At 43.1% G+C, this 13,255-nt stretch overlaps 1 long non-coding RNA gene across 1 annotated transcript in view; it reads right to left on the bottom strand.

The window, feature by feature from the left end:
• Positions 1-1,360: 1,360 nt before the first annotated feature.
• Positions 1,361-13,255, bottom strand: part of LOC146799587 (uncharacterized) — a 69,003-nt gene continuing 57,108 nt past the window's right edge. Inside the window, exon 3 of the long non-coding RNA XR_014969286.1 lies at positions 1,361-1,930. This is a non-coding gene — a long non-coding RNA (uncharacterized LOC146799587). The remainder of the gene's footprint in view (positions 1,931-13,255) is intronic.

Here is a 13,255-nt window from a genome sequence, read left to right on the forward strand (position 1 = left end):
ATGGCGCACGGATTGACAGATGCGTCAGAAATTTAGACGCATCTGTTGGCCAAAAAGTCACGCATTGTTGGAGTTGTTTCGCAAGCACAACGCAACTCCAGCAATGGATGGGGGGCCCTATATTCATTATACTGTGTCACTACTTACGCCTGCTTCAAGCAGGTGCAAGGTTTGGACGCAGAGGCATCCTAGAATTGGCCGCGTGAAATCTTGTAGATTTCACTGCATCACTTCCCACAGGCTTTCCTGCGTGGGAACGCCTACCCTGCATCCATTATACCTGATGCAGGTGTAATGTGACGCAGGGCTTTACAACGTGACGCATCTCCCTAGATGCATAGATGTGTCATGTTGTAAATTGTGCACATTGTTTACACTGCCGCTCAGTGCTTTAAATGGGCCGGTTCGTACCGGTACTGAGTACCGGCACTTCCGAATTTTTGGCCCGTCAGTACCGGCACTTTTCTGTAGACCAGGAGAGTACCGGTACCCTGATGGACGGCATGCTCAGGTTAGGCATCTCCTACAGGGCAGGGCTTCCGAGCAGCTTGCAAGTAAATGAGCCGTGAAGTAGCCGCCCTTTTGCAGAGTTGCTGCAGAAGATTAGCAGCGCCCATTTCAGTGTTTCCAAACTGCAGGGGTTTGAGTGGGCACTTGTCACACTGATTTACAGGGCAGGGTCTCTAGACAGGCCCTGCACTGTCAATCTGGTGTGAAGCTATGAAAGTGCTTTAGCGCCCCTACCCCCACCCCTCCCTCAGGTGTGTGAAATGAGTTGGGGCCTCCAGTCACTAATCCAGTCCTATTTACGGTATGGCACTGGCCGTAGTAAAGTGAGTGGCAGCGCATGACAGTCTTCCACCATAGGTAAAGTCAGGGTTTTTTCTTTTCATGTTTTGTTCAGCACTGTAACTGATTCCCTTTGTGTGTTCTTCCAAAACTAATCGCTGCATTTACATGATAACAGCGACTGCCCTGGGTAATAGGTTCATGGTGTGAAGTTAGCCCTGCCTTTAGGGCAATTAATAGCAGGGAACCTGCAGCGCTCCAGCAATGAGCTCCCATGACAACTGGTGATGTATTTGGTTTGGGGAATAATGGCAGATATTTGTTGAGTTCTGAAATCATAAATGGGCTTAGAAATGGTATTTTAACACACATTTCTGTAAAGTCAAAACTCTGGTGCATTTCTTGGGTATATATAAAACATCTTGCCTGAAAAAACAAGTGGTTCGTATCTCTTTCTTCGCTGCCGAGGCTTTGGTAGAGGTGGAAGGAGTATTTTTGATATATATATATATATATATCCAAACTATTGCCGATTCCTTTCATTCAATCAACAGCCGAAGACCATAATGTTGCAGAAAGCGGTGATTTATTGTCGCTTCACACTCAACCCAACGCGTTTCGGGGACAACCCCTTGATCACGAGTAACAGGTATCGTTTGGCCAATCTACTTGAAATAAACAAACCATCATGTGACAAATAATAATGGAAAACAGACTAAAAGAGTTACCATCACTCCAACAGTTGTTTTAAAATTAAATAAATGTGCCAAAAAACATGAAATGTTCTTTAAAGTATTAGAAACAAAATAATTGCTGATTTAAATTGTTTTTCACAGTGTTTGCTTTCACAGTGGAAAGATAAATAGTCTCAAGGATAGGCTTGAAATTCATTAACCATATCATTATTAGCTATTAGTCCATTCAATAGAACCCTAGGAAAACTTTATTGTTCCTTTCTTAAATTAATGAATCATAACTTGAGTGATGCTACAGAAAATAATAAAGCCCCAGTGGGCAATCATTGTGTATCTCAAAATGATTATATATAAGGGTGTTGGACGGAAAATCAGCTGATCTTCTATAATATTGAACAGAACTCCATCCTTTTCATGACTGCTTCCTAATCCAACCAATCTGTGATCTAAACAAAAACCAACAATGATCAATAAATTTCATAAATATACATGTCAAACAGATACACATAAACATACAAAAATGTGTGATGTTGAAGGCTATAAAAAAGATCTTGCTACTTAGAATAAGAATGTTAAAAAACAGTGTTAAATACAATCCCTAAGGAAAGTCTGTTGTACTGTTAGAAAAGTCAAGTAAATGCAGCTCAATAAAGTTTGTGAAAAATGCCTATCACAATAAGTTGCTTAAAACATTGACAATTGTGGAGGCATGGATGCAGAAAAAACTAGCAGTAATAAAAGGCGAGAGTGATGTGGACTTCTATCCTAAATGTACAGACAATTCTTCGTCACAATTATGTCCTTCAGGGGCCATCGTGTGGTATTGGATAATGAGCCTTGATTCTAACCGTCTTAGATCTTGTACACGATTGCCTCCTCTTATGTTCACATTAACCGAATCCAACACCACAAAGGATAATAATCTTTCATCTTTGTTGTGGGCTGCTTGAAAATGTCTAGCCATGGGGTATTGTTTGTCGCCATTTCTTATGGCTCTCAAGTGTTCTAGTACTCGTTTCTTGGCTTTATGTAGAGTGCTCCCTATATATGTCTTTTTGCAAGGACATTGCAGAGCATACACTACGTGATCTGTGTTGCAGGATAGATGTTTTTGGATTGTGAATGGTTTGCATGAGGGTGATAATTTGCATTCTTTGCAGTTTTTGCTGTATTTGCATGCTTTGCAATTGCGACAAGTGAAAAAACCCCTGATGTTGAAACCTTTCTCTTTAGATGGCTCTAGTGTTTTGCAAATAGTGTCCTTTAAAGACTTAGCCTTTCTATACGTGATCTGTGGGTAGGTTTCCACTTGTGAAACCAGGTCTTTGTCAGTGGAAAGTACATTCCAAAATTTGTTGAGACTCTGTCTTACTTGCTGGGCCTGTCTGCTAAACGTGGTTATAAATCTGATCTTATCATCAGGGATGACAGCTTCTATATTGGCTTCAGTCAAAAGATCAGTTCTGTTGCGAGCCCTGACTTCAGTTTTAGCTTTTCTAATGACTGTCTTGGTGTAACCTCTCTCAAGAAAGCGTTTAGTCATAGCTTCCTCTTCCAGGTGATAGCTGTCATCTGTGCTGCAATTGCGTTTTGCGCGCAAAAATTCCCCCAAGGGGATGCTGTGGATCAGATTTCTTGGGTGGCAGCTTCTTGCGTGTAGAAGGCTATTCCCTGCTACATATATATATTATCTATAGTTATAGTTAGGACCGTGTTTCCATAGGAAATCTCAAAATTCTATTTTGAATAACTTTGGCGCTGGTTGACGAATCTTCGCGAAATTTTCAAAACTAATGGGGCGCTCTGCTCAGCTCCTACCCTGAAAGTCTCGGGGGGATTTGTCAAGCGGGGGCCGAGAAAAAAGGGGGTCCCAAAACGCGTTTTCCCCATGCATTTTCCCATAGGACGTTTAGTCGAAGGTACAGCCCGAACGGCTGAACAGAATTACTTGAAATTTGGCAGGGAGGTAGCCCTCAGTGCAGGCATGTGCCTTTTGGATATATGGTGTCAATCTGTTCAGTAGTTCCTGAGAAAATTGCAGGTAAAAGCACATACATATCTATAGCCGCGCACCCTAACGTGCGCGGGCGTAATTCTGATTGGTGGTTACATGTCAGTCAACATTCGAATCGGTCGAAATCAGGAAGTGTCGGCCGCCATTTTGTTTGTTTTTAGCCGCGCACGTTAGGGTGCGCGGCTATAGATATGTATGTGCTTTTACCTGCAATTTTCTCAGGAACTACTGAACAGATTGACACCATATATCCAAAAGGCACATGCCTGCCCTGAGGGCTATATATATATATACACACACACAAATAATGAAATATAGCAGAACAAAATAGTGGCCATGTGGCAATCTTGGGGATGAGTACAGCATGGAGGGGAGAACTGGAGGCAAGTAGGGGGAAAAAAAAGTGAGAAAACGTAAGAGACTTGTGGAGAGAGTAAGGCAGAAGTGGGAGTAAGAGAGACAGATATGTGGATGTAAAAACAGGGAACCAGCAAGAGAGAGGAAGAGCCTGGTCGTAGGGAAAAGGGCTGTGGCAGTGCTTTGAATGGGCCAGCACTCACAGGTACTGAGTACTGGCAGTTCTTATTTTTATCACTATAAGTACTGAACTTCTCTACTGTGAGGAGAGTACCGGTACACATGAAAGGTAGGCGGATTGGCTGCAAGTGCTGGTGAGCACTAGGCTGTCAGCGTTTGAACCTATCTGACAGCCAAGGCCCTCTGTATTCCTGAGCTGAGCTGCGGCTGAACTATTCAGGGTAGGCTTTTTTGCATGATGTCCCTTGTTCACCATCGCATTGTGTTTGACAGTGGAGGCCCCATTAAGGCCCTGTGCTGATAATCACATTCACACTATTATGTGGATTTGTGCAAACACAGGTATGGAGGCAGCAGGCTGACAACAGCTATTAAAAAAGCCATGGAAGGGTGGAGTTTAAAATGGCTTTAAGCCCACCTGAGACTTTGTGTGAGCGTTTGCATATGGCTGTGTGCTTGCCTGCTTGTGTCTGCCTGCTTGTGTGTGCCTGTTCTTCTGTGAAAGAGGGAGAGAATCAGGACACTCTCAGGAGATTTTTTAAGGGGACTGTGTGGAATGCTTTTTTGTACATGTGTGCTTGTTTCTTTCTGTGTGTGTGTGTGCACGCTTGAGAATTTATAGTATTGTGCCAAACAAGTAGAAATAACAGGATAGCATTAAGAAGTAGCAAATATTACAAAACGAGGAAATGTTAACATATCACTGTTTGGCTTTCATTTTGTGAGAGGAGTTAATCTGTTTTGTTCACATAAACACATTTCTCATGTGTTTTGATATGTGCTGCAACTGGTACAGAAGTTATTATGTATGATCATAACTTCCTGTAGCCCCGCCCTCTAGCCCCGCCCACTTGCCACACCTCTAGTTCATTTTAATGAGTACCTGCACTTATTTTTGACCATTTAAAGCACTGCTGCCGCTGCATCACAAAAGTGACGCAACGGGGGCGCAAAAGTGTCGCAAGGTGCTTGTAAATCTGCCCTAGTGAGAACATCACCGGGTAAAAAGTGATGTGCTACATGCCAGCACACAGGCAATTATGTAGAAGACAGTTATGTTATGACAGGTCCTCCAGCAGAGCCGGGGCTAAGTTAGGGAGCAAGGGAGAGCCTTGGCAAGCATAATAATACTACATTCCATTATTCCATCCTTCACCTTCCAAGTGGATTGTCAATATTACAATATGACCGGCAATCGTGTGCCGAAAATTACACACACCTTACAAGTTAGGGACGTAAAAGCATAGTTAGGCAGACCTTGAAGAGTCACATAGCAGAACTACCAGTACAAATCACGCAGGCTCAGAACTCAAACATCAATAGTCATAATGTCATAAAAAGCATAATCAATACAGTAGGTACAATGCCTCCACAAGTCATGAAAAGGAATCACATGAAGGGAAAAATATCAGCAATAAGCATTCAATACACAGCATGAATTCCAATAATTTTGTCCGCAGACATTGGATTCTCTGTTTTTAGAAACATATACACTTTGTCATAAACTGTAAAGTTTTATTTGAAATACACCAATTCAGCAGTTTAAAAACGCATGACATTCTCAAGAAAAATACTATTTTGTCCAGAAATCCTTTCATTTTTTAGTAAATAAAAATCTGATAACAAAATACTAGTGTGTCATCTGTGGACAGATTCTACCCTGTATGCCTACCACTTTACAGGCACTGTAAGTTTAGTACATGACAAGTATTTTCCCCACTGGTATTTCAGGGGTGGACATCATCATGCAATGGGTACCCATGTTATAACAATTCCATTCTTATCACATCTCCCAGCATTGCCGAGACCTCAATTCATATGCTGCATGCATAAAACATGCATTGGCGCTGTTGTTAACTGTGAAATTATTGACACACAAGACCAGTAGAGGTGTTCTGAATGTACTACATTTGGCTAATCATGTGATTGCATACATGCAATTTCCAGTGACACTGGATGTTACTGGGAACTGTGCAAAATTGTGCAAAATTTTCAGAGCTTCAGACAAACTACACCTTTTAAGGTTCTTCCTATACTCTAAAACAATAGCGTTTTTTTGGGCCTGTTGTAATTATTCGGTACCACCACTAGATGGCGGCTTGCATAGTGTTATGTAAGTATTGGGATGTGCTCATAAACTTTGTTATGTAAGAGGTGGCTTCCCCTAGTATGAATGAGTTGTGGGTCAAGTCCATAAGATGTCTACATGAGCAACAGGTAGCAACTGGTTGACAAGAATGCTGAGGTAAAATAAATGTTGCTAATGTTCAATTTATTCCTATTCAAGATAGTTGAGTTTTAGACAGGCAGGTAAGAGGTGGCCAGTTTAAGAATCCCAAATGACACAGGTTAAACAGAAGCCAAATATAGTTCTTGGTTGAACACCTGGGGCTTGGTAAGTATTCCAGAAAGCTTTCAGCTTTCAGATAGAGATTGCTGAAGATTACTGACTGACTGACTGACTGACTGCCGCAGCCAGACTAGTCCTCAACATCCTCTGCTGCAGCCACATTACCGAACACTTTCGAAAACTCCACCGGCTTCCAGTCAACAAAAGAATTACCTTCAAGCTCCTTGCATATGACTACAAAGCCCACAATGACGCAGGACCAGCATATCTGAACCATTGCTTCTTATTGCACTTACCAGCCAGACACCTTTCTTCCACCCAACTGGCCCTGGCTACCGTCCCACGGATCCACAAGACCAAAACCAGAGGATGATCCTTCTCTCACCTCGCAGCCAAGACCTGGAACAACCTGCCTGTCCACCTCATGCAATCCCATCGCTGACCCAATTTAGGAAGGATCTCAGGACCTGGCTCTTCGACTGAACCATGGCACCCAGAAGGATCAGCAGCCCCAACTACCCCTTTCAGCACCTTGAGACTCTCACGGGTGAGTAGCTGCACTATATAAACCCCTGATTGATTGATTGATTGATTGATTGATTGAGGTTTACTATTAGGTCGAAGTGCCTGCGGTGACAAACATGGTATGAAGTGCCAATGAGTAGGTAGTAGGTAGAGTTTAAAGAAGGATTACTTTATTAAGTTTCCTTTAAGGTCTGCCAGAACACTGTTGCTATCTGTTATGGATTTTGAAACCAAGACAATATAGCCCATACATAATAACAGGCAGCGAGGGGCTTCAAGTAAATCCTCACCAATCAGGCTTTCAGGCCAATCATAGTACTGAGTTAATGAAGCTCTCGGTTCCGGATGAACTTAGAGTAGTGGCTAATGAGAACAGGCCCTTCGTGTTGATCTTGATGGATCCTCTGGCAGCATTTGATATAGTCGACCATCAAGTGCTCCTGTACCGGCTAATGGTGTGCAGACTTACAGGTTCCAGGCTCCGCCCAACTGGCACTGGCTACCGTCCCACAGATCCACATGACCAAAACCTGAGGAAGATCTTTCTCACACCTCGCCACCAAGACCTGGAACAACCTGCCTGTCCGCCTCATGAAATCTCGTCGATGACCCAATTCAGGAAGGATCTCAAGACCTGGCTCTTCGACTAAACCGTGGCACCCAGAAGGATCATCAGCCCCCCTCCTCCTCCTTTCAGCACCTTTAGACTCTCACAGGTGAGTAGCTGCACTATATAAACCTCTGATTGATTTACTAAGGTTTACTATTAGGTCTAAGTGCCTGCGGTGACAGACATGATATGAAGTGCCAATGAGTAGGTAGTAGGTAGAGTTTAGAGAAGGATTACATTATTAAGTTTCCTTTAAGGTCTGCCAGAACACTGTTGCTATCTGTTATGGATTTTGAAACCAAGACATTATAGCCCATACATAATGACAGGCAGCGAGGGACTTAGACTAAGTCCTCACCAATCAGGCTTTCGGGCCAATCATAGTACTGAGTTAATGATGCTCTTGGTTCCGAATGAACTTGAAGTAGTGGCTAATGAGAACAGGCCCTTTGTGTTGATCTTGATGGATCCTCTGGCTGCATTTGATACAGTCGACCATCAAGTGTTCCTGTACCGGCTAATGGCGTGCAGAATTACAAGGTCCACACTCCTGTGGATTTCGTCGTTCTGAATGACCAGTCACAGAGGGTGCAGATGGGTGGGCATGTCTCTAGAAAGAGCGTGCTCTCTTGTGGGGTTCCCCAGGGATCTGCACTATCCCCACTGCTGCTCACTATTTATTTATGTCCTTTGATTGCAGCATTATCACAGTTCAATTGCCAACTGTTCAACTACGCAGATGACACCCAGCTGGTCTTAAGGGTCGAGAGTTCTGTGCAGGCACAGTTGAACGTTCAGAATATTCCGCGGTTCATTGTGAACTGAATGACAGCAAACTCGCCAAAAGTGAATCCTGATAAAACCAAGGTTCCAGTTATCACTATGAAAGGGAATACATTAAAGGATTTGCTTTGGCACTGGGAGTTAGGTCCCTACTCAGACTCCATGCCTGTAGTGAAAAGTCGTGGCGTTAAGTTGATTATTAACCTGTCAATGCTAAGCAGGTGGCAACAATGTGTGGGAGCTGCACAGGTCTCTTGAGGCAGCTCCAGAAATTGGTTCCCATCCTCTTGTTTGCTACTATGCGAACAGTGGTGGCTGAATTGATCATGTCACAGCTGGATTATGGTAATGCCCTGTATATCAGACTCCCCAATTAGCTGTTGGGCAAGCTTCAGGTGGTGATGAATGATGCTGCAAGACTACTGTTTAAGCTACCAAGAAGGGCATACTCTATGCGACTGTTGCAGCAACTGCTTTGGCTGCCAGTCGAACAGATGACCATGTTCAAAGGCTTGTGCATGGCACACATGGCACTGTGCCAACCTATATTGAGGAACGTCTAAGACAATATATGCCTGAATGCCATCCACGCTCCTCTGAGGCGTTTTTGCTGACCTGCCCACTCTTCAAGAAAACTAATTTGGGCACTTTCTGTTATGATACCACAGATCTGGAATGGACTTCCGGAAGGTTTGAGGAAAGAAACTGCCCTCCTCCCCCTTTGGAGGAGACTGAAAACTCTCCTATTCAAATGAGTTTTCAGAAGTAGCAACATGTTATCATAACCCTTGGGTAAGCACCTAGAGACCAGTGGAATTTGGGTGCTATGTAAGTGTTATTAACATAACATAACATAACTTCAGCCTTTGCATTATTGGATTTTCATTCACAGTTTGGATCAGTCCAGAGGACAGCCATTTATAGAGATTGAGGTGTCAGTCACTTGACTGCATTTTTCCTCTTTATGTCTAAGTCCATATCAGTACCAGTAACGGGCAATAAAGACCCCTCATCTCTTGTTTTTACTTCAAACATCTACCTGCACCGTGTAAGTGCTGCCAATGAGCTGCTGGCTCTGCTGTGATAGGGCAATCAAGCAGCTACTCCATGTGAGTTCCTTGATCAGTGTGAAGTATGAAGTGAAGCATCTGCGCACCAGTAAGTCCACCCCACTCGTGTTGCTCTGCCACATATGTGGCCTAACTGCTAGAGCTGTCGACTTTGGAACTGGGAAGCCAAATTCAAATCCTGGGGTGGCTCAGCATCCTGTCATTCTTTGAAAATCACATAATCTCCCCAGGTCTAAAATGGGTAACACCTGGTTCTCATGTAAAGTGCTGTAATGACCAAGTTTTCATTCTAAAAACTGAAACAATGCAGTCCACTCATGAGTGGGCATCAGAGTAAGGGCTTCAGTGATGTTCACAGGCAGCCATATGATTTCAATTTTGACGTGAGATATCAACGCCAGAACCCGTGAGGATGGAGTACTCTCTGATCCCTAGGAGATTCTAGTCAGTGTTATAAGTCTCTATGGGTGAATTTATTTGACGTCTCCATAACATATTGGAGTTATGGAGACTGTCTATAATGGATTCTTATAGGGTTGTTACTAACCACCACTTTTTAAAATTATACTTTGTACCCGAGCTACGGCATTTGCAGCTCGTACATCACATTTAGATATTAGAGGGCTGCCTGCGTGTCCTAGTGATGAACATGTTCCTTGCGCAATATTTATATTCTTGAGAAGGGTAATGTCGCAAGCACAGCATAACCCACCGTTTGCATTGCTGGATATCAGTGGTTTTACTCATGCCTGTTCTATATGTGATAATTATATGCCTGTTTCAGGACAAATAGACATCAGCATATAGTGAGACTTATGCAGCAATATGGTTACTTTATGGTACCGTTAATAGTAATTACTGTATATTAGAACATTGGAATGTTGGGAGCTCCATTGAAAACAATGGAGTGCTCCGGGCTTATAATGGCTGGTATAAGCCCGGAGCGCCAACATTCCAATGTGTCTTTGTTCACAGCTCTGGCTGTGAACAAAGACTTCAGGGAGCCGGAGGGGATTTGAATCCCCTCACGCTCCCTGAAGGCTTCGTTTTGTTAGAACATTCTGCCCTCTAGTGGCAGAATGTTCTAATAGCCTTATAGCCCTTCGTAGCAGGGCTATACCGGCTTTTAAAGTCCCGCTGCTGTTGTTAAAGTCCCTCGCCTTCGGCTCGGGCCTTTAACGCTGCAGCGGGCCTTTAACAGCCGGTATAGCCCGCTACGGCGGGCTATAAGGCTATATTAGAACATTGGAATGTTGGAAGCTCCATTAAAAACAATGGAGTGCTCCGGGCTTATAATGGCTGGTATAAGCCCGGAGCACCAACATTCCAATGTGTCTTTGTTCACAGCTCTGGCTGTGAACAAAGACTTCAGGGAGCCTGAGGGGATTTCAATCCCCTCGCGCTTCCTGAAGGCTTTGTTTTGTTAGAACATTCTGCCCTCTAGTGGCAGAATGTTCTAATAGCCTTATAGCCCTTCGTAGCAGGGCTATACCGGCTTTTAAAGTCCCTCTGCTTTGTTAAAGTCCCTCGCCTTCGGCTCGGGCCTTTAACGCTGCAGCGGGCCTTTAACAGCCGGTATAGCCCGCTACGGCGGGCTATAAGGCTATAGTGAAAGGATATTGACGAGGTAACGGAGGGATTATCTTTCTGACTGTTTGCTATATGCCACTAAGTTTCTGGATTTTCTATTTAGATATATAGGGGCAGATTTACAAGCCCCTTGCACTGCCAGTACGTCAGTTTTTGTGACGCACTGGTAGCGCATTACACTGCCTCATATTTACAAGGACAGGAAAAGACACACTGCGTGGCTTTTCCTGTCCTTGTAAATATGGCCCCTTCACAGGCAGCACTATGCGTGAAAGTTGCGTTGCATGGGTGTTGCTGTCGGTGTTCCCACGCAACACCCATGGAATCAGACACATTTCCAGATTTACGAGGAATTGTAAACCTGGAAATGCGTCAGTGTACACACTACCCTAGGGGTGGTGTAGCGAGGCGCAACAAGGAGAAATGTTTTCATTTCTCCTCGTGTTTTTCCTCTTTCAATGCGTGCTGCATTCTACAGCATGCATTGAAAGAGGAAAATGCCTGTAGTGATTGTTTTTGTGCAGGAACGTGCCTCTTCCTACACAAAAACAATCTCCTCATGACGCAGGCATCCTTGCTCCATGGTACAAGGGTGCCTCCGCCGGCGCATGGCAGCTGTTTGTGCGCCAGCGCAGGGGAGAGCATAACAATGCAACATATTGTTGTAAATATGTCGCATTCCTGTGCTCTGAAAGTGCTGCAGCGTGGCCCAGCCAAAGGGCTTGCGATGCCACGCTGTGGCACCTTCTTGTAAATCTGCCCCATAGGATGTACTCATTTTCACTTGTTATAAATCCCATTTAGTTACGAAGCTTACTGTCACCATTTAATTTACATAGCACCCTGAGCCTACATGGCAGGAAATTACAGAAGCTTTTGATTTTGATACATATAAGGAGGCAGAGACGTATCTTGGCACGCTTAAGGTTAATTAATTTTGTATTACCTGGCATGTCCCATTCAAGGGCATCTGGTGTCTTGCCTGACACAAAGGGGTGATCCCATGGCTTTGAGTTGACGACCTGGATGATGTAATATCTGCACCCTTGTTTATTTATTTGTTCATCTTTCTCTCCTTGTCAGTAAGATACACCCATCTATATATTTGTTTTCTTTATATACTTTGAATAAGAGATTCAGATCTTTTTCGTGAAAAGTATTTATTGGGCCATACTATTGCACGTGAAATCTATATATTTTTGGTTTTTGCACCTACTGGTGGGTGAAGGTACCATAATTTTGCATGCCTTTATATTTTTGGATGAATGGTCCTTTATTATTTTAGCTCTGAGGAAGTCAGAAGTGAATGAGCCACAACGATGAAACACGTGTTGGCTGAGTAGAGTGTGTAACTTCTGTACATGAACTGCTGTAAAGAAATAATGAATCAAGGAAGTACTTGTGCATCCAAAAAAAAGACAGTGGAAACTTCACGACTCCTTGTTGGATGGTTAAACGTTTTCTACATCTGAGTGCTCAGGACAATTTATTGTATACATTTTAAGCCTCTTTTGATTGGGTTATATTTTAATTGCCAGGTAGCACACCCCTGCCCTAGAGCACCGAGCTGTGGTTTGACATTCAGGTATCCATTACCCTGATACTTTGTGGAGAACACCCACGTGCCTGACTACTGGCCACCTTTTTCAGTAGTGATTGCAGCAAGAAAACAATAAAAACTATGTGCATATATATAATTTGTGTGATAGTGCATTGCTTTTCAGCCTGTCAAAGGAAACAAGAGCAGGTTTCATATGCTCATTAACTTCAAATTGTTGACTGAACCCCAAATTACATATTCACATCCTTTAATGTTTCTACTAGTCACCACAGCATGATGTTTACCTCTACAGATTGCTTTGCTCATTCTCCAACAAAGACTTGAATAGATCTTTAAATAGCTGTAGCATTTCAACAAATCACTTCTAATTGGAGAAATTCAGCAAATGTCAGCTTCATAGCATGATGGCATGCTGTATGTTTCAATCATAGTTTAGATAAAGCATACTTTTCACCTATGTCTTTGGCTACTGAGAGAGAAAAAAATGTAATTGCCTGTGACAACATTTCTTAACAAGTCTGGCCTTATAAATTGCACTAACATCTACTGAAGAAGTGACTAAAGCTCTGTGATTTCATTGCATTGATATTATAGTATCCTATTGTTTAGCACAGATAATAACATTTAGACAGCATTAAACTGTTTTAATTGTGCTTGCAATAACGTTTTAAAAATATATGCACATATTTCTTCCAAGGGACCCCTCTTATCAACCATGCACAGTGTGGCAG

Source organism: Triturus cristatus, chromosome 9, assembly GCF_964204655.1.
Source record: "Triturus cristatus chromosome 9, aTriCri1.1, whole genome shotgun sequence".
Lineage (NCBI taxonomy): Eukaryota > Metazoa > Chordata > Amphibia > Caudata > Salamandridae > Triturus > Triturus cristatus.